This window comes from Cervus canadensis, chromosome 10 (assembly GCF_019320065.1).
Source record: "Cervus canadensis isolate Bull #8, Minnesota chromosome 10, ASM1932006v1, whole genome shotgun sequence".
NCBI lineage: Eukaryota > Metazoa > Chordata > Mammalia > Artiodactyla > Cervidae > Cervus > Cervus canadensis.
The window spans coordinates 23622873-23640622 of record NC_057395.1 but is presented as its reverse complement, the minus strand read 5'-3'; the positions used below and the strand labels follow the sequence as shown (position 1 = coordinate 23640622).

Here is a 17750-nt window from a genome sequence, read left to right as displayed (position 1 = left end):
AACAAAAGGGAAGAAAACAGTTCTGGGTTAGCTATGTTTATATTTGCATCTCATCCTAATGATTTTATTTAAATACCTTACATTCAGTTAATAGTTGAATGCATTTTTAACTGCGTTTCTTTTTTTTTAAATTATAACCCCAGTATAGTTTTTTTTCTATTTTTTATTTATTTACTTTTAATTGGAGTATAATTGCTTTACAATGTTGTGTTAGTTCCAGCTGTACTGCATTTCTTGAGTCTTGCATACAATCATATACACAATATATGTCAAATGAGCAAGGGGTAACCACATAAATTGACGTGTATTTTATGTAGTGAGGACCCACCATGACTGTAGCTTTTGGACATACACTTCGGTTTGTACTTCACAAATGAACAAAATCACCCTTGTGGATCCTATGCAAAGACTACAATTTTTCACTACAAATAGATTTACTGGCTTGAATCATCTGAGAATAGGCAAATTATTCAGCTAAGGTAGACTGCTGTATGGTTTTACACACCTCAATTTATGGAAGTGAAGGGGAGCTTCCATACAAATGGTTATATTACTGGTTCTGTCCAATAATGAGCTGGCTATCTAGTGGACTAGGAGGTTTTGACTGATAGCATTACAGAGAAGATAGCTACAGAAGAGACAGCATATAGAATATTTTGTTGAGAGGCAGTAGAGGGTTTGAATGGGAGGTGGACATTATTTTCTTGTTAGGCTTCACACATGTTTCTTCATGTCTCCCAGTTGAGGACCACTGCTCCATGCTCTCGTCTCACCACAGGTGCCGAAGGTCACGTCTTCATCATCCCTTGCCTCCTGCCTGGTCTTACTTTCTTCAAACTCTCCCTTCTCCAATCTTTTCTCCATCTGCTGTCAGAGATAGCTTTCAAATTTATTCACTTCTCTATTTTTATTAAAACTCTAAGGCTCCTTACCACCCAACAAAATGATAAAGCACTTCATGCTCTTGTTCTAATTGCTCTTCCCTGACTCTGCCTCTCTCATCAGCTCTATGCTCCCACCACACAGAATCTCTCAATAACCTCTTTACCTGCAATAAATACTTTTGCATGGGGGGAAAGTCCGTCTTCATTCCAGGCTTTGGGAAATCTCATAGCTCCTTCAAGATCTAGTTCAAATATTGTCTTGGTAAATGGAGCATCCCTTGACTCCTTCAAGCAGAGCTGATTAAGTTTTCTTCTGCAGTCCAATGCCTCTTCTCATCTGATTCTTTAATCATTCTTCCACCTATCCCCACTTCAATGTGAGACCATGCAGAAAAGTGTTGAGACAGCAGGTCTGAGACTGCTATCCTTAGAAAATCTTGTTTGTAAGGTTGGCCCTTGGCTGGCACCTGGGAACTGAGATTTGCGGGTGCTGGTGGGGGGCCCCCCCTTTCCCTAACAGATAAGAGGGGCTTACTGTGGCTAAACTGCCTGGGCAAACAACATTGTTTATGCTGACCACCTGTCTTCCTTCCAGGAGTGTGGAATTTAGGTACATGGCAGATAGAAAGTGGTTATGTGAACGGTTCCCAGTACAAGTCCCTGGGCACTGAGTTTCTCGTGAACTTCCCTGTCTGACCATATTTCACACAGTTGTTATCACAACCGGTTGCTGGAGGAAGTAAATGCTTCCTCTGTGCTCCCACTGGAGAGGCTCTTGGAAACCTGCCCTGCTTTCCCCAGACATCACCCCGAGTGCCTTTTCCCTCTGCAGATTTTGCTCTGTAGCCTTTTACTTCTAACAAAGCACAACCGAGTCTTGTGAGTCCTCCTATCACATCACCAAACTTGACAGTGGCCGTGAAGTCTCCCGACACAGAGATTCGATCTTATTTATACTTTTTGTCCCATTGGTACAAACATGGATGTTGACATATGATAAATACCCAAAGCTTTTTCTTTTTGAAAAGCAAATGAAAAAAAAAAAAAAAAGAAAAGCAAATGAATGAATGAGTAAGTGAATGGTTGGCCAGACTCATTTGAGACAGTGTCTTAAAGGATTATGTATGTGATCTGTTGTCCAACTTCTTGAGACTTTAATTATGCCTCTTGCTCAGTCAGATAAAAGAGCGGAAGGAGAAAACTATGGGAAAACAAAGCAATAGCAGCTTCTCCTTATCGGATATGAGTTTGACTCAACAAAAGCTCGCTGGCCAGTTGGTGATGTTCAGCAACACCCGTGGTCGCAATTCTTTCCGGTTCATGAACTCAGTAAGAAATAGAATACAAGTCTTTGAAGAACGTGGGCGTGGCCCAGGGAGGTTGAAAAGGTATGAAGTACTTGAAACAAGGACATGGTAAATAAAATGTGGAAAATAAACAGAGACTACTCTACAAGTCTGAAGAATGAGTCCAGTCTCTGAGGCACAGAGTAGAAGAACCACAAAGGCCTAAGACAAGATGTGAGTGTCCAGCATACTCTAACTCTCCACTCTTCCCCTTCTCTGACTTAGTCATCACAGGGTTCTTGGTCACTCGCAGTAATTTTCCAGTGAAGAACATTAGGCAGGTCAAGAAAAAACACACAGGAAATGAAAGAGAATGGGAAAATATAACCAAATAATCCAAAGTATGTACAGAAAAAATTTGCACATTAACAATGAAATAGTTTTCTAACCTTACTATTAAATAAGATAATAAGCAGAGACCTTAGTCTTATATATAAAATGGTTAATTATTCTATGGAAAACTTGATTAACTTTATGAGCAAAGGTTAATATTATTTAAGACAATGTTAAGGTATTGGTCCATATTTACTAAAATTTTAAAAATAAAGAGAAAATAAAACTGTGTTAACAGTTATAAACAGAGGTGATCTATGCATTGTTTCTAATAATGGGTTAATGATAATAATAGTAATAATAACTGATCTTCATTTAGGATTGGCCGAATGTAACACACTGTTCTAAATATTTGCATATGTTAATGTATTTGGCATGTACTATTTGGCATTTCCTATTTCACATATGAGGAAACATGTATATGAGAGGGTAAGTGATACACTAGGAAAATAACCAGAGCTGGACCCATAGGCTTGGTATTAACTGTTATCTAATCTACTTCAGATGAATCTTCCAGGGGTAGAATTAGACATCTGTCAGAAAGCCTAATGATTTGACACAAAGAAAACACCCTGGTGCTGGGAAAGACTGAAGGTAAAAGGAGAAGAGGGTGGCAGAGGATGAGATGGTTGGATAGCATCACCGACTCAATGGACATGAACTTGGCAAACTCTGGGAGACAGTGAGGGACAGGGAGACCTGGCATGCTGCAGTCCATGGGGTCACAAGCAGTCAAAATGACTCAGTGACTGAACGACAATATGACACAAAGAATCTAAAACAAAACAAAAAAAATTCAGACAAAATGCACTATTTGAAATGGCAAAAATATGTAAACAATCCAGCAGTGAAAGCAAATAAAGAATATAATATTTCATTTTCATCAAGTTGACTCTGCCAATGGGAGGAAATGAAACAAAGTTGATGTAAAAACAGCAGAAAATAAGAGCACTTTAAAACTGATTATATTTTTTAAAGTCTTGAAAAGTTTGGAAGTACTTTAAAACAGATAATTAATCTTGTTAACTGAGTATTTTCTATTAAAATTCCCTAACAGAAATTTAAAAGAAAAACTGAATTCCTTCAAGTAGACTTTAGTGTTTTACCATGATGATAGCCTCCTATTTTATTATAACGAAGATGATTGTCAGAGAACTCAAGCTATTCGCTGATTTTTCCAATAAATCTGTCAGATTTGGCGAATAAACTCATTTCCACATCAGCCATAGCCTACAAATAACCTACAGATAGTGAAAACAGCATGTAATTAAATCTAAGAGTCTATCTTTTAATAAGGTTTTAGGATTTTCAGCAGAAAACACAGCCTCATGAAGCCAAAAAGCATATGGAATTTTATAGGTTACATGACCCTAACCATGTGTAAAATAAGAAGGAGCAAATTTATAGTTTTTACAGTTTCTCCTAGCTTATAAAATTGTATCATCTACTTGCTAGCTAAATATCTCATTAACATACTTGAGGCTATTTGGAATCATATATAAAATATTCTACACATTTGTTTTCAGGTTTACTATTTGTGAGAATCCATGTATTATAAATCTTTAGAGTCTCCACAGTTGAGTTCAGTTCAGTTCAGTCGCTCAGTCATGTCCAACTCTTTGCAACCCTACGAACTGCAGCATGCCAGACCTCCCTGTCCATCACCAACTCCTGGAGTCCACCTAAACCCATGTCCATTGAGTTGGTGACGCCATCCAACCATCTTATCCTCTGTCGTCCCCTTTTCCTCCTGCCCTCAATCTTTTCCAGCATCGGAGTCCTTTCAAACAAGTCAGCTCTTTTCATCAGGTGGACAAAATATTGGAGTTTCCGCTTTAACATCAGTCCTTCCAATGAACACCCAAGACTGATCTCCTTTAGGATGGACTGGTTGGATCTCCTTGCAGTCCCAGGGACTCTCAAGAGTATCCTCCAACACCACAGTTCAAAAGCATCAATTCTTTGGTGCTCAGCTTTCTTCACAGTCCAACTCTCACATCCATACATGACCACTGGAAAAACCATAGCCTTGACTAGACGGACCTTTGTTGACAAAGTAATATCTCTGCTTTTTAATGTGCTGTCTAGGTTGGTCATAACTTTCCTGCCAAGGAGTAAGCATCTTTTAATTTCATGGCTGCAATCAACACCTACAGTGATTTTGGAGACCAGAAAAATAAAATCAGCCATTATTTCCACTGTTTCCCCATCTATTTGCCATGAAGTGATGGGACCGGATGCCATGATCTTAATTTTCTGAATGTTGAGTTTTAAGCCAACTTTTTCACTCTCCTCTTTCATTTTCATCAAGAGGCTCTTTAGTTCTTCTTCACTTTCTGCCATAAGGGTGGTATCATCTGCATATCTGAGGTTATTGATATTTCTCCCAGCAATCTTGATTTCAGCTTGTGCTTCATCCAGCCCAGCGTTTCTCATGATGTACTCTGCATATAAGTTAAATAAGCAGGGTGACAATATACAGCCTTGATGTATTCCTTTTCCTATTTGAAACCAATCTGTTGTTCCATGTCAAGTTATAACTGTTGCTTCCTGACCTGCAGGGTTTCTCAAGAGGCAGGTCAGATGGTCTGGTATTCCCATCTCTTTCAGAATTTTCCACAGTTTATTGTGATCCACACAGTCAAAGGCTTTGGCAGAGTCTCCACAGCACAATAAAAACTAAAGCTATTTAATGAAATATCTCAATATTTCTTTATTATTGGCCATCCTCAACTACCCTTATTTTTTGTATTCAGAATGGCAAATTTTAAAACAAAAGGTAAATTCAATGCATGAAAAGTGTAATTCTGCTAGCCAATGGAGATGGAAATTTCTGTAAACAAGGACCAGTCATGGCCAATAGCCTCTAAGGAAAGTTTAGTCTCCTGAGCCAAAATAGGGCAGATAGAATCAATTCTTATCATGGTGCCCCATGTCAAAGATGACATCCAAATGCCTATGACCCAAATCATTAAGGGCCTTCTATTAATTATGGCTGCCAGATGTCTGATAGATTCAGTTTCACTGCATGTTGTCATTAGCCCATATTTAGTTTGTAGGGTCAGATCCATAAAGGAGGGCTTCCCAGGTGGTGCTAGTGGTAAAGAACCTGCCTGCCAATGCAGGAGATGTAAGAGACATGGGTTCGATCCCTGAGTCAGGAAAACCCCGTGGTGGAGAGCATGGCAACCCACTCCACTATTCTTGCCTGGAGAATTCCATGGAAGAAGAGCCTGGCAGGCTATGGTCCATAGGGTCACAAAGAAAAGTGACTTAGCACATATGCATCCATAAAGGAGCTTAGGCTGACTTAGCCAGTGACCACAGATGACAGACAATTCATGTATTAGATGTATTAATATTTCTATCAGATTATGTTTTTGTAACTTTGATTTGAAAGTGAAGTCACTCAGTCATGTTTGACTCTTTGTGACCCCATGGACTATAGCCTACCAGGCTCCTCCGTCCATGGGATTTTCCAGGCAAGAGTACTGGAGTGGGTTGCCATTTCCTTCTCCAGGGAATCTTCCCGACCCAGGGATTGAACCTGGGTCTCCCACATAGCAGGCAGACACTTTACCGTCTGAGCCACCCGGGAAGCCCAATATAACTCATAGCATTATCAAAATATCCCCAGATTTCCACAAATTAACATATTAACTGCACCCCACTCTCTACTTATCCCCAAAATAATGAGCAATGCCCTTCACATAATCCAACAGCTAAGGAATTAAAGACCTGGTTTGGCAAAGTCAGGGCTCAGCCCTATAGCCTGCTCTATTCCCATTATTACTAAACAGATAATATTAGTTGTTAAATGTTGAATATCATTCTTGGATAAAGATGAAAAGTACAATGACAGACTGGAATTTTTGGCTTTCTACTGTTGCCAGAGTTGATAATATAGGCTTAAAAATATATGCTTAAGGTGCTCAAATTTGAGCATCAAACACACACACACACACAAAGACATTAAAGAACATTAAGTAGAAAGTTAAAAAAATCCTATTTCAGTTTTATATAAATTTAAAAGGCCAGCAGGAAAAACATCAATAGCACCCATTAAGATTAATATTATGTATATCTATTCAATTTTTTGATCTATAAAATTGCAATCATGTATATTTTCCTTAATATACACAAGTATATCCTATCTAATGAATTTTTTAAAAAGACTAGTCCTCAAATTTAAAAAATAGGCAAATTCCATAAATAGGTAATATATTTACCTATTTACAGCAAATAAATATAAATACTACCAAATATTAGAATATTTAACATTTTAAGAAGTCAGAGAAATATAATAAATTGTAATTTTTTATATACTACACTCACAAAGATTTACTGTAAAACTGTACTTGTTAGTATTTGATAAGATTATTTTATGAAAATAGTATTGTACTCTCTAACACTGGTAGGCAGATTCCAGTTTTTTTTTTTTTTTTTTCCCCTTTCCTGTTTATTTTATTTATTTTTTCTTTTTTTTTTTTTTATTATTATTATTTTTTTTTTCCAGTGGGTTTGTCATACATTGATATGAATCAGCCATGGATTTACATGTATTCCCAATCCCGATCACCCCTCCCACCTCCCTCTCCACCCGATTCCTCTGGGTCTTCCCAGTGCACCAGGCCCGAGCACTTGTCTCATGCATCCCACCTGGGCTGGTGATCTGTTTCACCATAGATAGTATACATGCTGTTCTTTTGAAACATCCCACCCTCACCTTCTCCCACAGAGTTCAAAAGTCTGTTCTGTATTTCTGTGTCTCTTTTTCTGTTTTGCATATAGGGTTATCGTTACCATCTTTCTAAATTCCATATATATGTGTTAGTATGCTGTAATGTTCTTTATCTTTCTGGCTTACTTCACTCTGTATAAGGGGCTCCAGTTTCATCCATCTCATTAGGACTGGTTCAAATGAATTCTTTTTGATGGCTGAGTAATATTCCATGGTGTATATGTACCACAGCTTCCTTATCCATTCATCTGCTGATGGGCATCTAGGTTGCTTCCATGTCCTGGCTATTATAAACAGTGCTGCGATGAACATTGGGGTGCACGTGTCTCTTTCAGATCTGGTTTCCTCAGTGTGTATGCCCAGAAGTGGGATTGCTGGGTCATATGGCAGTTCTATTTCCAGTTTTTAAGAAATCTCCACACTGTTCTCCATAGCGGCTGTACTAGTTTGCATTCCCACCAACAGTGTAAGAGGGTTCCCTTTTCTCCACACCCTCTCCAGCATTTATTGCTTGTAGACTTTTGGATAGCAGCCATCCTGACTGGCGTGTAATGGTACCTCATTGTGGTTTTGATTTGCATTTCTCTAATAATGAGTGATGTTGAGCATCTTTTCATGTGTTTGTTAGCCATCTGTATGTCTTCTTTGGAGAAATGTCTGTTTAGTTCTTTGGCCCTTTTTTGATTGGGTCATTTATTTTTCTGGAATTGAGCTGCAGGAGTTGCTTGTATATTTTTGAGATTAATCCTTTGTCTGTTGCTTCATTTGCTATTATTTTCTCCAATCTGAGGGCTGTCTTTTCACCTTACTTATAGTTTCCTTTGTTGTGCAAAAGCTTTTAAGTTTCATTAGGTCCCATTTGTTTATTTTTGCTTTTATTTCCAATATTCTGGGAGGTGGGTCATAGATTTCCAATATTCTGGGAGGTGGGTCATAGAGGATCCTGCTGTGACTTATGTCGGAGAGTGTTTTGCCTATGTTCTCCTCTAGGAGTTTTATAGTTTCTGGTCTTACATTTAGATTTTTAATCCATTTTGAGTTTATTTTTGTGTATGGTGTTAGAAAGTGTTCTAGTTTCATTCTTTTACAAGTGGTTGACTGGTTTTCCTAGCACCACTTGTTAAAGAGGTTGCCTTTTTTCCATTGTATATTCATGCCTCCTTTGTCGAAGATAAGGTGTCCATAGGTTCGTGGATTTATCTCTGGGCTTTCTATTCTGTTCCATTGATCTATATTTTCTGTCTTTGTGCCAGTACCATACTGTCTTGATGACTGTGGCTTTGTAGTAGAGTCTGAAGTCAGGCAGGTTGATTCCTCCAGTTCCATTCTTCTTTCTCAAGATTGCTTTGGCTATTCGAGGTTTTTGTATTTCCATACAAATTGTGAAATTATTTGTTCTAGTTCTGTGAAAAATACCGTTGGTAGCTTGATAGGGATTGCTTTTGAACTATAGATTGCTTTGGGTAGATAAGTAATTTTGACAATATTTACAATATTTATTCTTCCCATCCATGAACACGGTATGTTTCTCAATCTGTTTGTGTCCTCTTTGATTTCTTTCATCAGTGTTTTATAGTTTTCTATGTATAGGTCTTTTGTTTCTTTAGGTAGATATACTCCTAAGTATTTTATTCTTTTGTTGCAATGGTGAATGGTATTGTTTCCTTAATTTCTCTTTCTGTTTTCTCATTGTTAGTATGTAGGAATGCAAGGGATTTTTGTGTGTTAATTTTATATCCTGCAACTTTACTATATTCATTGATTAGTTCTAGTAATTTTCTGCTAGAGTCTTTAGGGTTTTCTATGTAGAGGATCATGTCATCTGCAAACAGTGAGAGTTTCACTTTCTTTTCCTATCTGGATTCCTTTTACTTCTTTTTCTGCTCTGATTGCTGTGGCCAGAACTTCCAACACTATGTTGAATAGTAGTGGTGAGAGTGGGCACCCTTGTCTTGTTCCTGATTTCAGGGGAAATGCCTTCAATTTTTCACCATTGAGGGTGATGCTTGCTGTGGGTTTGTCATATATAGCTTTTATTATGTTGAGGTATGTTCCTTCTATTCCTGCTTTTTGGAGAGTTTTAATCATAAATGAGTGTTGAATTTTGTCAAAGGCTTTCTCTGCATCTATTGAGATAATCATATGGTTTTTATCTTTCAATTTGTTAATGTGGTGTATTACATTGATTGATTTACGGATATTAAAGAATCCTTGCATTAGATTCCAGTTTTAATTCAAATTTCATATGTGCATATTTTCCATCTGTAGTAAAATTCTTCTAGGATTTGATACTGTGGAAATCCTAGATATGCAAAATGATTTATGAATAAGTATAAAAAACTGCAATAGTATTATTTGAATTGGTTAAAAGGAAAAACATATACATATGAATGCAAAATTAAGAAGAGAAAGAAATACATTATAGTATTACTAATGATTTTTTTCTGTGTTATGCAAGTTGGAAGCATTCCCTTTTATTTGGTTTGTTCTTTTGACATATCTTTATTTTGTACATTTTCTATAATGTGTTACTTCTATGGCAAGGGAAAAAATCCCTAGGTCTCTACCATTTGAAAGTCAAAGATTCTGACTTGGTGAAGCCTTCCTTCATAACCAATAGAAGATTTTCCTAGACACAATATTTTAATGGGATCTCATAGAACTTTAATCAAATCCATTTCCGTGTTCTTCTCATGAAAGTGTAATTATTGATTAAATGCCATTCCTTCACAAACTACCATGAACTTATCCATGGGAGGTGTCATGTCTTTATTCATCTTTGTGCTCTTTTTTGTTATTATAATGCTGCTGCTGCTGCTGCTAAGTCGCTTCAGTCGTGTCCGACTCTGTGCGACCCCATAGACTGCAGCCCACCAGGCTCCCCCGTCCCTGGGATTCTCCAGGCAAGAACACTGGAGTGGGCTGCCATTTCCTTCTCCAATGCATGAAAGTGAAAAGTGAAAGTGAAGTTGCTCAGTCGTGTCCAACTCTTGTCATTATAATAGATGTTCACTAAAACTGCCCAGGCTATTTCCTTGAGATATGTCCTGATACATCTGGGGTGGTGACCTGGCATTTTCTATCATGGCAGCTCTTACTTAAGGCACTCTCATTTCTCTGCTTAAAATTCTTAGCTTTGTATACCTACATTTTGGGGGGTTATTTCTTGAGAAAATTAGATGTAGCCCTGTCAATTTCAGTGCAATTTCCTATATTTTATCATCTTTTCCTATATGTTTCATCAAGTAAAATATTAGTGTTACAACATTCTATCTGTAGCATCCTTTAAAAGGTTCAGAAAGATTAATACAGCAAGGCAAAGTGATTTTCCCGTTATTCTACTTCTCACATTTAATTCATATATTTAATGCAATATATTTTTACACGACCTGAGAACCACAAAGCAATGGGCAAAACTATTCAGCTTTGATATCTCCAAATAACTTTACAAAAAAGTTCTTTAAAAGAAATCACAGGAAAGATTTATGCTTCTGAATATCAAAGGCATTGTGAGGCAAGGATTCATAAATAATATATTAGTTACAGTAGGAAGCATATAATTCTTTAAACAAAACTGACACTTTGCTATCTATAACTAAATAAGAAATACTTTATATACAAAGATGTGTTCACTTCACTAAGAACTTGAGTATTTATTAGCTGAAAACTTCCATGATTCATCTCCTTGCCTAGTTCCCCTTAAGACTAACTCAAGATAGTATTGGGGTGAAACATGTTGACACAGAAAAAATATTTCTCTATGTAAACCTATGATTCTCAATTAAAAACAATCATGTTCCAAATAGTCTCTTTGATAAGGATTGAAATACTTCAAGTAAAAAACTGGGAAAATAATGAGGAATAGAACTGGGAATAAGAGGAATAATGTAAATTTAGTCAAGAAATTTTGATGTTTTTACAAGCTATCATACTTATAATACTATATTTTTACTCCACTGAATTCACTGTATTTTTCCTTTTTTTGAAAAGAGAAATACTTAAATTTGAATATCAACTACCATTCAAATAGCAGTTTTAAAATACAGTTCCAAGAATTTCTAAAATGGTATGAATATCTGAATTCTGTAGCTACTTTCTTAAATAACATTGCCTAATTAAACTGCTTGATTGCATACATTATGCTGATTTCACAATTTAACTCACATTGTAAATAAACCACAATCAACAAAATTACGTTAAAAAAGAAATTAAGACAGTAAAACTGTACTAAAGTTAGATTTCAATGTCTCTGATATATTCCTGAAATAGTCAGACCACCAGGTAAGAATTAAGACACCAAAGTGAGATAGAAATCCAAAGCAACCTTTCAACCATGTAGAGATCAGGAGAATGCCAAAACTTTTAGAGTCTATTGCTTCATTCTTCCTTTATCCTTGAATTATTTTTTTATAAACATTTTTTTGACTCATACAAACAAATTCCAGATAAACTGGAGTAGTCTCCACTTTAAGTACTTATTACGATACATCATAAGGTATCTAATTAATCATCAATTGCTGAATTTTTAAGTTGATTGTAGAGGTTAACTTTTGTGAGCAGCCTCAATTCTTTTTCAGGAACAATTTATGTCTGTACTCTATTGCACTTAAACTGCATCAGTCTATAAAATAACCAGAAGGACATGAAGCCAGATATCCCATATTTTCATCAATCACCTAATGGTGTCTTAAAAAATTTATTTTTGCCTATTTGTTCAATGAAAAAACAGAATCTCACTAGTTTAATTTACATTTTTGATTGTTAGTGAGTCAACATTTTTAAATGCTATTCCCTTGTTTCTTTTTTTATTAACCTATTCAAACCCTTTTGTGAGATAGGTAACTCATTTTTTAAATTTAAAGGATTGGTCGGCTTACTAAAAACTCTATAAAATTTTTTCAGAAAATCATTCGTTATATAAATCTGTCTCAGACAAATTTGTTGAAACCATGATATATTTTCCTAATATATGAGACTATTATGCTGTTTAGGTGCCTTTGCATGGTTATATCATAAAGGAAAGATACAGGGATACGTTTTCATATAAAGCTCAACAAACATGGTTTATATATTATGTATACATATATGTGTGTGTGTGTGTGTGTGTGTATATATATATATACATATATATATATATAAAATTCAGCCATGAAAAGGAATAGAAATCTTATGTATAATACAACTTGGATGAACCTTGAAGAGTGTGCAAGCTGAAATAAACTAGACTCAAAAGGACAAATATAATTCCATTTATCTGAAGTACATAGAGTAGTCAAAATATTAGAGACAGAAAGTAGAGTAGAGGTTACCAGATACTGAAAAGGCAAAATAATGAGGAATTATTGCTTAATGAGTACAATCTGCGATGAAGAAAATGTTCTGGTGATTGATAGCAGTGACGGCTGCCACACATGATGAGTGTAGTTGATACCACTGAATTGCATAGTTAAAAATTGTTAAAATGGCAAATTTCGTGCTATGTGTATTTACCACATAAAAAAATGAACCCCCCCAAAGAGGCCCATTGATTACATTTGCTCCTTTTTCTATATTCTTATTATTTAAGCAATTATTTAATATTTGATGAATGAATGAATGAATAGAATTCATGAAAAATAGTAGGAAATCATTGGTTATAATTCTGAGAGTGTCCAAACTCTTATAAAATATTGGAATGTCCTCCTGTTTTCAGAAAGCTATCCACCTATCAGGTATTTTCCAATTTTGAGTTTCCCTAAATATCAGGTAGACTTCCAGGGACTTTCAAAACACTGAATCTTCAAAACCCCAACAAGTGAAGCGTAGTCTCATACAACAAAGAACCCCAAGAGCAGGTATACAAATGGTGAGTCTGGTTCCAAATCAAGGACAAAAACACTAAACTCATTCATCATTTAAAAAAGCCACAGGAAGAATAAATGCAGTTATTTGGGGGAAAGATTCTAAATTTTAAACAAGATAGAGTAGGGGTAAAGTAATAAAATATAAGTGAAAGTTATAATGCTGAACTCTTCCATTATGTTAACAAAAATTTTAAACAAATAAAAATTTAAAAAAGCAAACAGCATCAAAAGCTAGAAAGTCAACCTAGGGTAAAGAAGGATGGCAGGCATACACTAATATCTAAATTTTAATCAATTTAAATCCAAATATCTATTCATGACACCCTGGACACCAAAAGGAAGAAACTAAGGTAGTAAGGGGTACAAACTAAAGTATTGAATGGGTATAAAAACATGTCATAGGGGAGGTGAGATGCACATTACATCAAAGAGCCAGACAAGCCTTTTGACAAACTAGGAAAAGGAAGAAAAGGAAAGAAAAAGAGGTTTTAATTGGAAGTATTTAGAAGAAAAATGACAAAGTTGTGTAAAAATAGTTTGTGGAGTTGATTAGAGAGAATTCTTTTGGAGTTAGCAGCTGGGCTGACATATGGTCACGCTATGCAGGTGTGACCTGCTGTGGTTTGCTCTGTGGGATCTGGGTCCACTGTTCTGTGTTCTTCGAACAAAAGAAATGAACATTGGTTGTCCTTTTACACCAGATTGAAACCTGGGTAACGGTTGTACACCATTTATAGCTTAATTAATTTAACTTAAGAATGGCCATGCTAAGCTGTTTTGGTTGTGTCTGACTCTTTGCAACCCTATGGATTGCAACCTGCCAGGCTGCCCTGCCCGTGGGCTTCTCCAGGGGATCTTCCCGACCCAGGGTTCAAACCGGCATCTCCTCCGTCTAACCTGCATTGGCAGACAGGTTCTTTACCATTAATGCCACCTGGGAAGCCCTAAGAATGGCTGTACTTGAAAAAAAGAACATTGGGAAAGAGAGATATCAATAAATTAAACATATATGTACAATTTCACTCCTAACCAATTCACACTTCAAAAACTGGTGATAACTGGTCATGAACATTTCCAATGTTCATATACAGAAATCACGATATGAACTGAACTCCAGTCCTACTCCAACACAAGCCTCTTCATCCTTTGCAGAATAAATTAACACACTTAATATGCTTTTATTTCTACGCAGATAATTTTCTTTCACATTTCCCCAGAGGAAAATGCAAAATGCTTTAAGGCAAACTTTCAAATGTATTGCTTATAAAGAATGGCATGTGAATAAAGAGAAGAAAACACGTCAGCTTGTTCTTGCTTTAACTTTATGTAATGTCTCACATCTCACAACACACTGCTCTACAGTGAAGTGTTTTAACCTGCCTTCTGTTATGAATTACTTGGCTGGGTAACAGACAGGCAGTCTGGGATCATTTTTGTAAAGCCATCAATATCCTTCAGTGCTATTAATATTTAGAATGCCAAGAGAATGCTTTCTTCCTCTTTTTACTTATCCATCAAATACTTCATGAAGTTTAATTAAAATTAAGTCAAAAATATTCTGTGTGCTTGTATAAACCTTAAATTTGTTAACCTGTTATTGGATTTTCAAAAATACCTGGTTAGAAAACTGATTTAATTTTCTATTTATATGTAAATTTGTTTCTAAACTTAGATGCAGGTCTGCTCTGAGAATGCTAATCCTAACTTTACCGTATTTAAACTTATTGTGGGGCCAATTAGAAAGGCCTCATGCCAATCCATAATACATTTACCAATATCAGACATTTGACACATTTCAAAGCACTCCCCCAAAATGCCTATGTCACTTCCTGTTTAAGAAAAGAAATGCATTCTTCTTCTTACTGTACATTCATTCATTCATTCATTCATTCATTCTCATGAATCACATCTTGTTACAGGCCATCTTCAAACTTTCCAAAGGCTTCCCAGCGGTAGGCAGAAGAAGCAACCAGAGCTGTGGCCCAAGCAGGGAGGGACATTCTACTGGAGAATCTGAAGAAGGAATAGTGTGTCTGGAAGAGAAGGAGCCTGGGCAGAGGGCTTAAGAGTCGGCTGGGGAAGTGAGGAGGAACCAGATTACACAGGGCACTAGCAGTGTGTAAGGGAGTGGGGTTCTACTCTGAGACAGTTGGAAAGTCAGTGGAAGGGTTTAACCAGGAAAGGTCATGATCTGACACGTTTTCAAAAGATCACCTCCACTACTAGGAATATAAGTTGTTTTTATCATTTTAGGCTCTACTGATAACAGTAAGAAAGAAAACACTTTTATTCTGAAGATGTTCAGCTGTCATATAGAAAGAATAACATGTTTACTCAATAAGGGCTTGACTGATTCCAATGAGTTGTCAATTAGCATAAAAGAGTGGACTACGGGAAGAAAAATAAGTAATTAAGCTGATAGGTGACTAACAACTTAAATGTCTAGGATCATTAATTCTCATTTTATGTATTTAATAAGACACATAAAATATCTGACTGTGAATTTTATATATGCAACATCATCAGCAATGTCTCTAAGTAAGAAAAGGAAAAAAACTAGTGTCCACTATAATCTACTACTATAGTATCTCCACAATAGTAGAATATACATTTAAATTCTATGTATTAAGGTGTGGCATGGAATAGCAAAGAACAAGATTTGTTCTGTCTTTATTTAATATCATAGTAGGTAGAGAGAAAAGCAATTTTGGCTTAAAGTAAAAGAAAAGGCAATACAGTGGGGGGATGCCTCAAAATTTAGGGCCCCCTAAATTTTGCTTGTTCACAAGCAAACACTGTGTCCAAAGTGGTTTTCTTTGACAGATGATAAACTTTTAAAGTTCTGTTAGATGCTTAATAAATTTTTGTGGAAAGAATGAGTTAAACAACATAATCTCAGGGAAAAAAGCAGAAGTACAATTTCCTTTTAGAAGAGTAAATATGAAAGGGGAAATTACGGGTAGCTGTTATAAAATCAAAAGGCCTATGTGTTAAACTGTAATAAATTTTTTCCTAAAACAGCAAAAACGCACTCAAATTAGTTTCTCAAGTTTTAGAATGCATCAGAATCACAGTGTTCCTGGAGATTCCTAAAGTCCTTTCTCTTTAAGAAGGCCACAGGAGATTCTGAGGCAGGTAGACCAGAGAACAATGCTTGGAGAAACACTGCCATAGTAAAACTCCAAAGAATTTTATCTGAGTCTGGAATTAAACATTGTATGTTTATACCTTGGGGGTACCTTTCAAAGTTATGGAATATGGAGGAACATGAAGGAAAACATTAAATAGCCTGTAGATATTGGCTCTGATTTTATTCTGACATAGAAAAGACTTCTCTTCCAATATTTAAAAACTTATTTTAACTCATCTGCCTACACCACTTTGAAAAGTGCTTTCTAAACCATTATCTACTTAATTTTTCTCAATAGCCCTTGAATTATGAAAGGCACTATCATGGAAAATTGAAGAAAACTGTTTCTCTCCTCTCTTTTTGCTTTTCACAAGAAAATGGCATTGTCTTCTGATTTGGCTAAATTCATTTAGAAAAAGGGATGGACTTAAGCAATTACCCACTAATTGTTATTGAATCTACTATTGATATTTATATCAATTGATTCACGAGTGAAGATTCAAGATTTAGAATTTTCTCATTACTGATTAGTCAGGGTTACCTGAAGAGAGTTGCTACTTAGAAGATTTTTTTATCCACTAAATGAGATATGAATAATTTTAGATTTAAAAAATATACTAAAGCCCATATAAATGGAATAAAAAAGCATGTACTGACATGAACTTTATGATAAGATATTCAAATTTTAGCAGATTCACTTCTCACAGAAATAAATTGGCTTTTCAGAGCTGCTGTTCTTTGTTCAATAATACCGATCATAATAATATCATGCGATGATTCAGTATCCCTTCAGCAATACAAATGATATTCCTGTAGAATGAAGGTTACATTGTTTATTTCCATACAATCCTGTTTTGCAATGAGCACCACTAACAAAGAAGCTGATTTTTATTGTTTTTTTTTTTTTTAATGCAAAACCTGCCAACTAGATGCCGAATAGGCATCTCAAAAGAAAAAAAAGATGTCCTTCAGGAGGTGAATGGATGAATTCACCATCCAGACAATGGAATATTATTCAGCATTAAAAAGAAATGAACTATCAAGCTCTGAAAAGACATGGAGAAAACTTAAGTGAATATTAGAAAGTAAAAGAAGCCAATATAAAAGGCTGCATACTGTGATTCCAACTATTTGACATTCTGGAAAAGGCACAATTACGGAGACAATAAAAAGATCAGTGGTTGCAGGGGGTTGAGGGTGAGGAGAGATGAAGAGGGAGAATGCAGGGAATTTTTAGGACAAAGAAATTACTTTGATATTATAATCAGGGACATATGTCATTATAAATTTGTCCAAAGCCATAGAATATACAGCATTAATAGTGAATCTGAATGTATCCTATGTACTATGGATAATAACCATGTGTCAATGTAGGTTCATAGATTGTAACAAATATGCTACTCTGGTGAGGAATATTGATAGTGGGATAGGTTGTACATGTAAGTGGCACAGAATAAATGACACATTTTTGTA

The 17750-nt window shown here is 35.8% G+C and overlaps 1 protein-coding gene and 1 non-coding gene across 3 annotated transcripts in view; both read right to left on the bottom strand.

Moving 5' to 3' along the window:
• Positions 1 to 17750, bottom strand: part of PLXDC2 (plexin domain containing 2) — a 429365-nt gene that overhangs the window by 259108 nt on the left and 152507 nt on the right. The gene's annotated exons all lie outside the window — the stretch shown is intronic.
• Positions 6090 to 6161, bottom strand: TRNAS-GCU. Its single transcript has one exon. It is a non-coding gene; the product is annotated as a tRNA-Ser (tRNA).